The sequence below is a fragment of the Vanacampus margaritifer genome, chromosome 17, assembly GCF_051991255.1.
Source record: "Vanacampus margaritifer isolate UIUO_Vmar chromosome 17, RoL_Vmar_1.0, whole genome shotgun sequence".
NCBI classification, from domain to species: domain Eukaryota; kingdom Metazoa; phylum Chordata; class Actinopteri; order Syngnathiformes; family Syngnathidae; genus Vanacampus; species Vanacampus margaritifer.
Window position 1 is genome coordinate 16,136,245 of NC_135448.1, and position 12,455 is coordinate 16,148,699.

The following is a 12,455-nucleotide window of genomic DNA, read 5'->3' on the forward strand; positions in this document are numbered from 1 at the left end:
AAAAACTCTCTTTCTCTTACTCGATTCATTTCAATACCATCTATATTAATGTCTCTATTAATAATCTCTAATAATAATAATAATAAATATATTTTAATTAAATAATTAATTAAATTATTTATTTTAATCATAATAATAATAATAATAATAATCAATAATAGTCTTTTTTAATATTAGTGTCTCCCATTACTGAATATCATGAAGTTTTTTTGTTTTTTTTTAATTTAGATTTAGCGGTAAATTATTGACAGCACACCACATTTTTATCCTCGTTTAACCACATTAAAAACGTGATATGTGTGATATCATCTTCAAAAAAGAATACATTTGAGCAGTTTCGATACACAAGTCAAATAATTCATAGACAACTAAACAATTTTGGCTCAAGGGCTGGTCCCTGAGGTACTCCCCAACAAATATAATGTGATTCGGTTTATATATGACACAAACTGCTGTCTATTTTTTACATAACTTAAAACCCATTCAAGTTTCTCAGTTGTAAGAAGTAGAGACTCATGATAAGGGGGTTACCGCTCCACTGTTCTCCAAAGCTTGTGAATGTTTCATACCATGTTTATTAAACCGAATACACGTCTGCCAGTTCAAGTGAAATGAATTGTTTTTCAGTTTCTCGTGGATGAATTTGTACACCAGCGTTTTCACTTTAAACCCCCGGCTGCATTCATACACCACGGTTTATGTATGTGTTGCTGTGATCTTACTGACCTAGAAAAAGCACAGTGAGTGAGATCGGGGAGTCTCCACGCAGTGACGGGAGGGAAGAGGGGAGAGAATCCGAGCTTCACTGAGCAAGCCTGCAGTCTCACGCCGTCGACAGCATTGTCTGGTCCCGACTAAACTGGAGCGGTGCAGTGGAACGCCCGTGTTCCATGAGGAGGATCCTCGGCATCAATCAAAAGTTCACCGCACCTTCTGGGAATTTCATTTTGGAATAATTTGGAAAGGCTTGCTTCTGAGCACCAAATGAAGCGCAATCCACAATTGGCGTTCACTTCACTTTGATTCAAGTTGCAAAAAAAACACATGCTCTGTTGAAGCCGTTTCCAGAAGTAGTCATGGACATTTGATGTGGATCTAGTGAGATGGGGAATCAGCAATTTGTCACTGAATAATGTATATTCACAAACATAGAATTTGCACTTTTCACAAAATTTTAAATCAGGGTTGGTCCAACAACCACTCATGGCAGCTGCGAAACTCAAAGTTCAAAGGCGTCAAAATTCTTGATCTGTTTCTGTTCATACCCTAGCTCTTTGACTGCCAGACGTTTCCAGAAAAGGGATGCCAGCCGGTTTAAGCATTTTTGACTGATCTTTCAAGGTCCACAGAAAATTATGTGTTTGGACTATGGAAACACGCATACTACCAAATGAAAGATTGTACTTTCATCTTTCATCAGAAAAAAAAGTTTGTTTCTACCTTATTCCGTTTTTCAGTAATCAACAATAGAAAATGGTTAGTTTCACCTCTGTTTTGGGAAAAAAAACATCTTTTAACGTCTTTGGCACTCCTCCATAGGATTTTACTAAACGTTATTTAACGTTGTTGGCAGTCAAAGAGTTAACCTTCTGCTAAGCTTCTCTAAACTTTGAGAAATATTCAAAAAGTCAACGCCGCCCAAAAATCTTGACAACAATCAAGACAATAACAAACATGCAACAAAATCCAGCCATTTTGATCCATCTCAGGGGGGCGGCCATTTTGCCACTTGCTGTCGACTGAAGACGACGTCAATGTTGTTCAGGTCTCAGGTAACAACCAATCACAGCTCAGCTTCAGAAAACAGGTGAGGTGTGATTGGCCGCTTCCTGAGCCTCTGGCCAATAGTTTTCAGACTGGATTCGGGTTCGAATTTCCCGCCCTCTGTCTGCGGATATCATGTGCCCATTGTGTATGTGAAGATGGGTGTGGCCTTAATGTACAAAAAAAAATGGACCAACTTCACAAAAAACGTATGTGTAGATGCGTAGATTTATGATCATCATAGTATGAAAATATTACAACAAAGCTTGCAATATTTTGGATTACATTAACGTGTTATGGTTGTACACTTACGCCATTAATACAGTATAATCCAAAATAGTGTGAATTTTGTTCTAATATTTTGACGTGGACTGGACGAAAATGTCCAACATGGCAGCGTAAGAATTTTTTCAGGGAATCAGATGCCATTGATATTTGCATTTTTGAATGAAGGAAAATAAAGTTTGAATGGTGAGTTCCTTCAAAAATACAGTGAAGACATTTAATTTCGACAACGCCGTACTTGATAGCAGTTGGTAGTAGTCACGCTCGCACTACCACGCACTGTGACGTACGGTACGGTGAAAGATGAGGAATCGGGGGATCACATCTGTGATGTATCATGGCAACAGAGACAGACGGAGGGAAGGGCTGTCATTGCAAGGCCCTTCACAGGAACACAATAGATTAGTCACACGCAACATCAAGTAGCATCCATGAAGCAAGGTGCAAATACTGTATATTAGTCAAAAATGACTTCTTCTTTTTTAATTAGAGCCCAGAGGACGAACAAAAAGTGCATTTTCCGTAGGCGGATCAAGACCCCACACTTGCCTTATATTGGAGGAGAGCTCAGGTGGGTTTTACATTTGAAGGATCATCCAAACCGACATTGCAATCAAAGCGGATGGCAACATCGAGGGCGACGTCCCCTGGACTCCATCCACTTGTAATAATGTCAAGTGCTTTGTATGTTTGGACCTTGTCGAGTGACAGTAAATCGAGATGAGATGTGGTTTCTTAAAATAGCATCGAAAGACACGGACAGACATATTTTTTTCTAATAGCTTTAAAAAGACATTTCGGAATTTGTCATGTGCTGTTTTCAGCTCATCTCCAAGAGAGGAGATTACATTAAAAAGCTGATGTCAAATATTAACCAGCCTTGCGATATCTTCTTGGCTCATTTGGGCTATTTAAAACTCCGGCTGCACTCGGATCAAACTGGCCTCTAGACACAAGCTCTATCCGTTTGATTAGGATCATCTCCTTTCCACAAACAGGATGGAACTTGGCATTATGGTAATGTTTGGTTTGAGGGGGCGAGTTGACATATCCACAATCCAACAAAAAAACAAAACACACACAGAGTGGAAATTCCAAAGTTGAAAACACTGATTTTTGATAGACTGAAACTGGAATTGGTAGCAGAGTCAAACTGTGGCTATTCTCAAATCAGTATTTACTAAACAAGCAACAGGCTTAGGGATAGACTGATAATTGGCCTGGCCGATTTTTGACAAATATCGGTATCGGCCTCTTCTTTTTTTTTTTTTTTTTTTTTAAATCTGATGGCTGATAAAAGGTAAATCTAAAACCATTTTAATCTCAGCGAACTATTCGTTTAAATTTTCACTTAACTTTATAAGAGATGCTGCTGACCCTGGAAACATTTTGTTTTTGTTCAGAATTAAAACAAAGTGATGTGAAAATTTAAAATTTCAGGTATTTTTTAATTTTGGGAAAAAAATATTTTCTGTAGAAAACTATAGAGAGCTATGAATTTACTTGTAAATTACAATTTAACTTTTTAAAACTCTTTGACTGCCAAAAACGTTAAATAACGTTTAGTAAAATCCTATGGAGGAGTGCCAAAGACGTTAAAAGACGTTTGTTTCAAAACAGAGGTGAAACTAACCATTTTCTATTGTTGATTACTGAAAAACGGAATAAGGTAGAAACAAACTTTTTTTTCTGATGAAAGATGAGAGTCCAATCTTCCATTTGGTAGTATGTGTGTTTCCATAGTCCAAACACATAATTTTCTGTGGACCTTGAAAGATCAGTCAAAAGATCAGTCAAAATGCTTAAATCGGCTGGCACCCACGGCATCCCTTTTCTGAAAACGTCTGGCAGTCAAAGAGTTAAGATGTAACCCTGAAAAAGTTATTTTTTTCATGTAAATTCTTATTTTTTATCAAGTTGTTGGAATGTGCACGTTTTTTTACCCTGTCATCAGCGCCCAAGCCCAAACAGCATTTTGGACTGTTTTGTATGTTAAAAAAGAAATCAAAATCTACCCTGAAACGTTCCGATCTGCAAGGCAGATGATACAAAGTAATATTTTAAAAACAACCATTCAAAAATCATTTTTTAATAATATTCAAAACGACGTTTAAGACTGTTTTATTGTATTGTATTTATTTATTTTTAAGAGGGACGTGACAATTTGCAGTTACTTAATTTTGCCCCTGGAGGTGGTTCGAAATAAATCCCGCTTCACAGCACACATCAGCTTTGCTAGCTCCCCATCTTTTATGCAGCAAAAGCCTATAGTGATGCCACAGAACATTCAATTTATTCACATGCAAACCTTCAGTGTGAAGGTCTTCGATTCATGTAGCCTGCTTTTGTTGTATTTAATTGTCTGGAGGATCTGTAACCTTTGCATACTTGAACTAGGGATGTGACATAAATGCCCACTAAATATGCTTTACGCATTAATTACTTACGGCAAGCTCCACACTTGAGTTCACGTTGTGCTCAAGTGGGTCGAGATTCACAGAAGATCATGCTCATTAAAGTAGAAGGACGGGAAAAAAAAACCTGAAGTGTATATTGCCGTTGTGCTGGAAAGGTTGGTAGTTGGTACCTCATGAGAGACATCATTATGTTGTGGTTTTGTATGAGCAGACCTAAAATTGATTCAAAAGCAATTAAAATTTCATTAAATTACCAAGAGGATTACTATCATGGGTTTACGCTTAACCCTACAAAGCCTGAAGCATGAAATATATGAGAGAAAAATCAGTATTGGTTCTTTTGAACAAACAAACACATTTATTATTATCATTTATTTTTGGGGAAAATTTACTTTCACATATGACTTTGGATTTGTGTCATATTTGATACATCTGGTCACAAATTTTCAATTTTCAATGTGTACATTTAAATTTTAAATGTGTACATTTATAAATGTCAAAAATATAATAATAAACAGACATATCAAACATGTTAGTATTTCCAAAAATCAGAAAGAACATTTCCCACTATAAATAAGTATAAGTGTCTCTCCTTTCTCAATTGGAGCGATCGCTAGAAAAGCCATCAGACGGGTTATACTGCCCTCTAATGGATTATCCATGCAGTGCGTAATGGCAAGAAATATATATACTCATGAAATAGAGGGCTCAAAATATATTGTATTTAATATGATACGTTTGGCGCTATAGGGTTAACCACATTTCACAATCACAAGAAGGAGTCATGCCATATCGCCTGTCAAAATGACTTTTTGACTTCATTTTGCGCTTGTGGTGCTCTCCCAAATCTTTCACGGTGAAAAACAATCAGTGACTGGAAACCAACTACCTCCTGGAACAAAGATCGAAATCAATGACACCTGCAAGCATCACACGTTCGCCAAGCCGTCGTGGGACAATTTGCCTTGGCTGACATAGAGCACTTACAGCTCAAGAGTCAGCCGTGGCTAACAGCTGCGCACGTATCCAAAGTAAGCAGATTATGGGCAAGAAGCAACAGATGTGACACTAAATGGGACATTTAGTGGAGTGCGACACGTTTAGATTACACAAAGTAATGCAAGGTGGACCACAATGTCTGCACCGTGCAAAGGGGACACATGCCCTGCTTTGTAAAAAAAAAAAAAAAAAGTATGCACCGGCAGAATGATAAATGATCACGCTGAAATCAGAAATGGTTAAATGACAAGATAACGAAGATGGGTGAAGTCCAGAGCGCTGGGGGAAAAAAAAGTTGAAGAACATGAAAGTCAAAGCACAAAAGTGTCAGATGTAATAAAAGGGACAATAGGGGGAAATCTATCGAAGACGGAGCAAGGGCGGGAGAGATGTAATGTCCGTCGTCTGGGGCCGCAATGAGCCTGCAGCGGCGAGTGCAAAGAGGCAGAGGGGCCGGTATCCCTGACAGAGCCTTATCTCATCTTCACCCTGGAATAAAACCTATTTTCCAGCCTCGAGACAATAAAGCACAAGGTCAAAAGATCTCCCATCTGTGGCACACTATTTGGAGAATGGCTTAGGTTCGACATAAAAATGCATAACACCGTCACCATTGTGCTCTTCTTAGCTTGCTTTGTCTTACTATAAATGGAAATGTGTGATTGACCCTCGGGAATGGGATGTTCAATGGCGCAATAATGGAATTGGGAGGGTACATAGATACATATAGATGCATTTAAATCCAGTTTAGACTGATCAGAAGCAGAGGTGGCAAATTTAGGCCCAGAAAGGGTTTTTACTTTCCTACCTCTGATCAGAGGGTGGCATGGCACAGGTGGTAGAGCAGTGGTCTCGCCAACCGAAGGCGAAGGGTTTAAACCTGAGTCCAAGATCCTGAAACCCCCGAGTTACTCTTGATGCTGCGTCATCAGTAGGGGAAGTGATAACTTACATTGATGTTTCTGCATTTGGCAATTTATTATTATATTATATTATTAGTATGGGATTTTTTTTTTTTAATGGGCTTTAGGTGAACTGATGAATACACACACGCTCGCACGCACGCACACACACACGTACATACACATACTCACCCACATACAAAAAAAAATGTATATATATATATATATATATATATATATATATATATATATATATATATATGTGTGTATATATATATATATATGTATATATATTTTTAAAAAAATAAAGAAAATAAAAATTTAAATTTTTTTGGTTTATTTTTATATATTTTTTTAAAAAAAGGAGAGCAATGATGATGTCAAATCGAATGAACAATACTGAGCTCTCCTTAAATTTTTTTTATTTTTTTTTAAATTTCGGTGAAGTGCTTTCCTAGTAACTTGAAGGTAGAAAAACACGTTTAGAATAAATGACACTATCGTTGCCCGGACCACACACTGTAGCTTCCCGCTCTTTCTTTCAACATGCAACATTTTGTCCTCAATGGTTTTCATCCCACATGTTGTTTCTAAAGTATGCCAGAAGCTGCTTTGAGATAAAAGACTGGGAAGAGGAAGAAACAAAAATCTCTGGCTGTTAGAATCCAAAAAACAATTGTGTTGCAACTTGCAGGTTACCGAATTTACTAGTTTACTTTGACTCTGAAACGTGATGATTTTTTTTTTTTTATAACGTTGCAAAACGTAAACTTCAATCAACACCATTCCGACTAAAAAATAACAAAAATTCTCCTTAGCACAGAAAATGTTTATTCATGGTTTACTTGTTCCACATTTGCCGTGTTTGAGTCTCACCTAAAGACATGTTCGACGATCAATAAGAACTTGGCTGATATGGTTGATCCAAGTGATCCGATTTGCGCAATAAATCTGATGCTAGGCCAAGATAGGAGCACTCATAGTCATTGGCTGTACCAGTAGAATTAGACAAACATTATTTTGCTGTTCCTTTTTTTTTTTTTCTGGAGAGCTCAGTATTGTTCATTCGGTAATTTTACCGATTTGACATGTCATCATCATTGCTCTTTTTTTTTTTTTTTTGTATGTGAGTGAGTATGTGTATGTGCGTGTGTGCGTGCGAGTGTGTGTGTATTCATTAGTTCACCTAAAACCTATTAAAAAATCCCATACCGTTCACCTAAACCGAACACTTCCAGCCAGAGTCGTGAGGCCGTCAGGAGACCCGAGGAAGGACCAAAGAAAGGAAAGGAAAGTGAAATCCAGCACCGACCAGACACCACCCACCAGGCCACCAACCAGAGTCCTTCACCAACCCCAGAGATTTTTGCTGTTCCAGAAAGAGTCTCAAAAAAAGACATTGTGCTGTCACCAGCAGAAATTTTTTTTCAACCTTATACGTCGACTGAAAATTGGACTATAGTGAAAAATGGCGGTTTAAGAATTGTTGTCGGTCTTGTTTACCCTCATCATCGGTTCAACATATGCTTCTATTGGATTCGTGACAATTCAACAAGCTACAGCTCAGGAAGACCGATCATCGTTTGGAACTATTCCAAAATAAACATTTTTTTTAAAGTGGTTTACACTAATTTGTTGAAGAAAACACTCCACCATGTGTAAGATCTTAAGTAATTTCCCACAAGCTGTTGTAGAACAGTTCAATGAGCCCCCAACAATGTAAAAATAAATTTGATTTTAAACTGACGGAACCCCTGTTGATTGGTGTCTAAAATAATCAACCCAATCTGTTCATTATTCCAAGGATTTTGCCCGGGATTCATCCGAGCACCCCTCACTGGTTTAACATCTCGGTTCATCCGAACGGCGTTGAAAGCTTCAATCCCTTGTTACTTGCTCCAGCGATGTTCTTTTAATGACACTTTAGTGCACATATGGTGTCTTGCTGAGTCATTCAGAGGCAAACACAATCACAGCTGTGTTACAAAAGAAGACTGCAAAATGGGGGACTAAAAAGATACAAGGTAAAAAAAAAATTTAAAAAAAATGGAAGCAGCCAAGCGAGTTTTATTTATTCCAAGTCCTTGCAAAGGTTTAGCAAAAAAGTGAAACGTCTGAGTTTGCCAAATTTGTTTTGACTCATTCCTAGCTAAAATGCACTCAAATTAAAGCTGGAATTTCTCCTTTTGTCAAGTCGCATCTGTGTTAAGAGTGAGGCCGAGCGTTTAGAGGCGAACTGCTGTCGAAAAGCTGACATTATTTGTCAGAGTGTATTTATGTCACGTATTAGTTGCAAAAGAGTCCGAGGCATCAAAGCTTGTTGATAAGCGTCATGTTCTGATTGGAGGATATTTCGAGCTTTCCGTAGCACAACTCTTGTTAACTCATTCAAGCAACCGCCATCGCTCGTGGCTGTTTTACTTGGATTTGGACTCATTTTGCTAGGCCCACAGAATATTGCTATCAAAACATAAAATCTACCAAACGAAAGATTAGAGTCAGGAAAAATATATTTGTTTCCTTTTTTGCAGCGATTAGATTTCATCATTATTCACAAACCTGTTGAAAACACCGGGAGGAAAAAAAAAGCTTGTTGCAAACTCGCAACGTGGCACTGGTTGATCTCGTATACTCTGCTGCCACCCGCTGGCCGTTTTTTGTAATAGCTACAATTGCTTTAATCAACCTCTTCAGGTCAGAGGCTGCATCAAGGCCTTCTGTATGCTCTAGCATAAAACAGACAAACGTATAAATACATTTTGGGACCGTGGCAATATTTAAAATAGAATATTTTAATACGTTTTTGGAGCAAATGAGTTAAATACAAGTGGCTAGGGTTAGGGTTGAATGTTTCATCGTCCTCTGTGAAATGTCAGGAGTTGGGACACGGAATCACATTTTCCAACCGATATCTTTTGGCAATAATATCCTCAACTACTCAGACTATGACTGTGTTTACGTGCATTCGATATTTTTTTTATTTTTTTTTTCATTTTTTTCTTCCTCAGGAGAGCTCAGTATTGTTCATTCGATTTGACATCATCATTGCTCTCCTTTAATTTTAAAACAAATAAATTAAAAAAAAATTAATAAAAATGTTTTTTTCTCTCTCTTTTTTTTTATAAATAAATATAAATATATAAATAGTATAAATATATATAAATATATATATATACATATACACACACATATATATATATATATTTTTTTTGTATGTGGGTGAGCATGTGCATGTGCGTGCGTGCGTGTGTGTATTCATCAGTTCACCTAAAGCCCATTAAAAAAAAATCCCATACTAATAATATAATATAATAATAAATTGCCAAATGCAGAAACATCAATGTAAGTTATCACGATGTGGTGGCTCTCGCTAACAGACAGAATTAAGTAACCAGAATTAGGTTAAAAAATTCTATATACGTAGACCATGTTTCTATAAATTTTGATATTTGGTTTTTATTTGAGGCAGATATTTTTTTCCATAAAAATGTGATTTATAAGGAGGTTAGACCATTGGTCGATATTCAGAGTTTGTTTATTTTTCCAGTTAACAAGAATTGTTTTTTTAGCGATAGTAAGAGCTACAAGTGTAGATTGAAATTGTTTATGTGGTAAGTCAGTACGTGCATTCGATATTCAAAGAGCATATTTGGTTTTTTTTGCGTGTGTTTACATGGCCTTTGAAGAACTGAATATTAGCAATATTCGGGTTTTAGATGGGTTGTTGAGTGCATGTAAACGTAATCATGGTCGTCATGGTAACCTTCCGTGAAAGAAAAGCAAACCACGATGGTCACGACCCAAGAGGCAGTCACTCCAATCAAACGATTCCTGTCAGTTTGGGTCAGACTTGTTTGCACCTGTCGACAGGGATTTTGTCTGACACCTCGTAAGCAAAAAAAAAAAAGTTGCAGCCGCCTCAACATTGCCTTCTTCAAACGGCATGTTTAAAACTCCTTCCGCAGAACAGATCAATGGGATTGAAATCGGGGCTGATCAAAGGCCACTTCAGAATAAGCTAATGTTTTGTTGAGAGCCACAGATTTGAGACACCCTGGTGCCATGTGCAAGCATAGAACATAACAGAGCTCAAGCGGGATTTGAAAAAAAAAAAAAAAAAAAAAGCATATTGACGTGCCAAGCTTTTGGAAGAATGTACTTGGGACGGATAAGACTAAGTATTTATTTTTTATTTTTTGGGGCAAGTCACATCAACACATTGGGGAGCTTTTATGAGTTTCTTTCTATAACAGAAGGGTTACCAAAAAATATTGCCCATGTGTGTGCGAGCTTTTCTATGGGCACGCAAAGAAAGAACCATAGTGTATATGTTGTCAACTTGTCTGTATGTGTCTTGCACAAAAATAAAGAAATGTGTCCAACGCAAAATCCGTTGAGGTTAAACTTGGCTCGGCTGACTGGAATGCGTTCCAAACAGCAAAGTAATCTATTCACAAAAATGTCCATCCTTGGAGAGCAACGAGCCACAAAGGCTTTATCCATCACAGAGTTTCAATTAAAATCCATTCAAAACTATTTAAAGGATAACCTCACTTCATTATAACTTTTTTTTTATTTGCAACATTACTCGTCACGGTTTCTTATTTAAAAAAAAAAATCCCAGATCAAACATACATTTCATTTGATCAAGTACACCGCGAAAAGTTACAATTCCATTTTAAGCAAACATTTTCAACAAATAAGTAAATTTGTTGTTCAATTTGAGTTTCGTTTCATACAGGACAAACATTATATTCAGGGGTGTCAAAATGAGTGCCTTAATTTATAGTTCCTTTGATGCCCCTAATTAGAAAACTGGGGGAATTCCAGTCGCAATGCGGTAGTCACGTCCATGTCAAAATTTAGCAGTAATAAATTTAATAATGCATATATTTGTGGAGAATGGGGTAAAGTTGTATTTTCCAATTTTATAAATGTGCAAAATTTCACAAAGTTACTTTATGTTAAAGATTAGATAGCTCTTTAACTCTTTGACTGCCAGACGTTTTCAGAAAAGGGATGCCGTGGGTGCCAGCCGATTTAAGCATTTTTGACTGATCTTTCAAGGTCCACAGAAAATGATGTGTTTGGACTATGGAAACACACATACTACCAAATGAAAGATTGGACTCTCATCTTTCATCAGAAAAAAAAGTTTGTTTCTACCGTATTCCGTTTTTCAGTAATCAACAATAGAAAATTGTTAGTTTTCACCTCTGTTTTGAAAAAAAAAAACGTCTTTTAACGTCTTTGCCACTCCTCCATAGGATTTTACTAAACGTTATTTAACGTTTTTGGCAGTCAAAGAGTTTAATATGAAAAGAAAATGCTGTCACCAACATCTTACAAATGCAATTATGCTATCTAGTGGCAGAAAAATTACCTCAACACTAATCAATATCACACTTGTTTTTTACAGTACAGTACTTTGTTAATTAATTTTAACTCAAACTTTCAAATTTTAACTTTTAACTCAAATTTATGAATTATGAAATTACTGTTTGAATGACTAAAAGATGCAGCCATATTTTTATTAATTTAATTCCCCCCCCCCCCCCACACACACACACACACACACACACACTTTTATGTTAACAAGAGGATGAAAACTTGGGAAAAAAAGATTTTAATGTACATTTAGAACAGATATAAAATTTGACACCCCTAATTGAATTACAGACTGATACAAAAATTCAAAGGTGGCTGCACAATTGATTCGGACAAATAATCATCACTACTGTATAAATCGTTTGACAACTGGAATCAAGACAAAGGCCGAGAGGAGGCCGTGACCTTCTCGAGGAGGGACACGCGGACATCATCCAAAGTGGCGGTGAAGATGGGACTTTGTCACAACACAGCGCAGAAAGTGTCGAGCTCCATGTCGCCACCTCTGATAAGGGTGACAGTAGCGGTGCCGGTGTCCAGGATGGGGGTGACCGGTGTAATCGGAACATTGAGTGATGGTGAGGAAGGCAGGGGAGGAGAAAAGAAATTAGAAGGTCATGCTGTTGTGTAGATATTTGGCATGAGAGCTCACAAATATAAAACACGGATTACCATACAAATTTGCGTTCATTTAAGACAT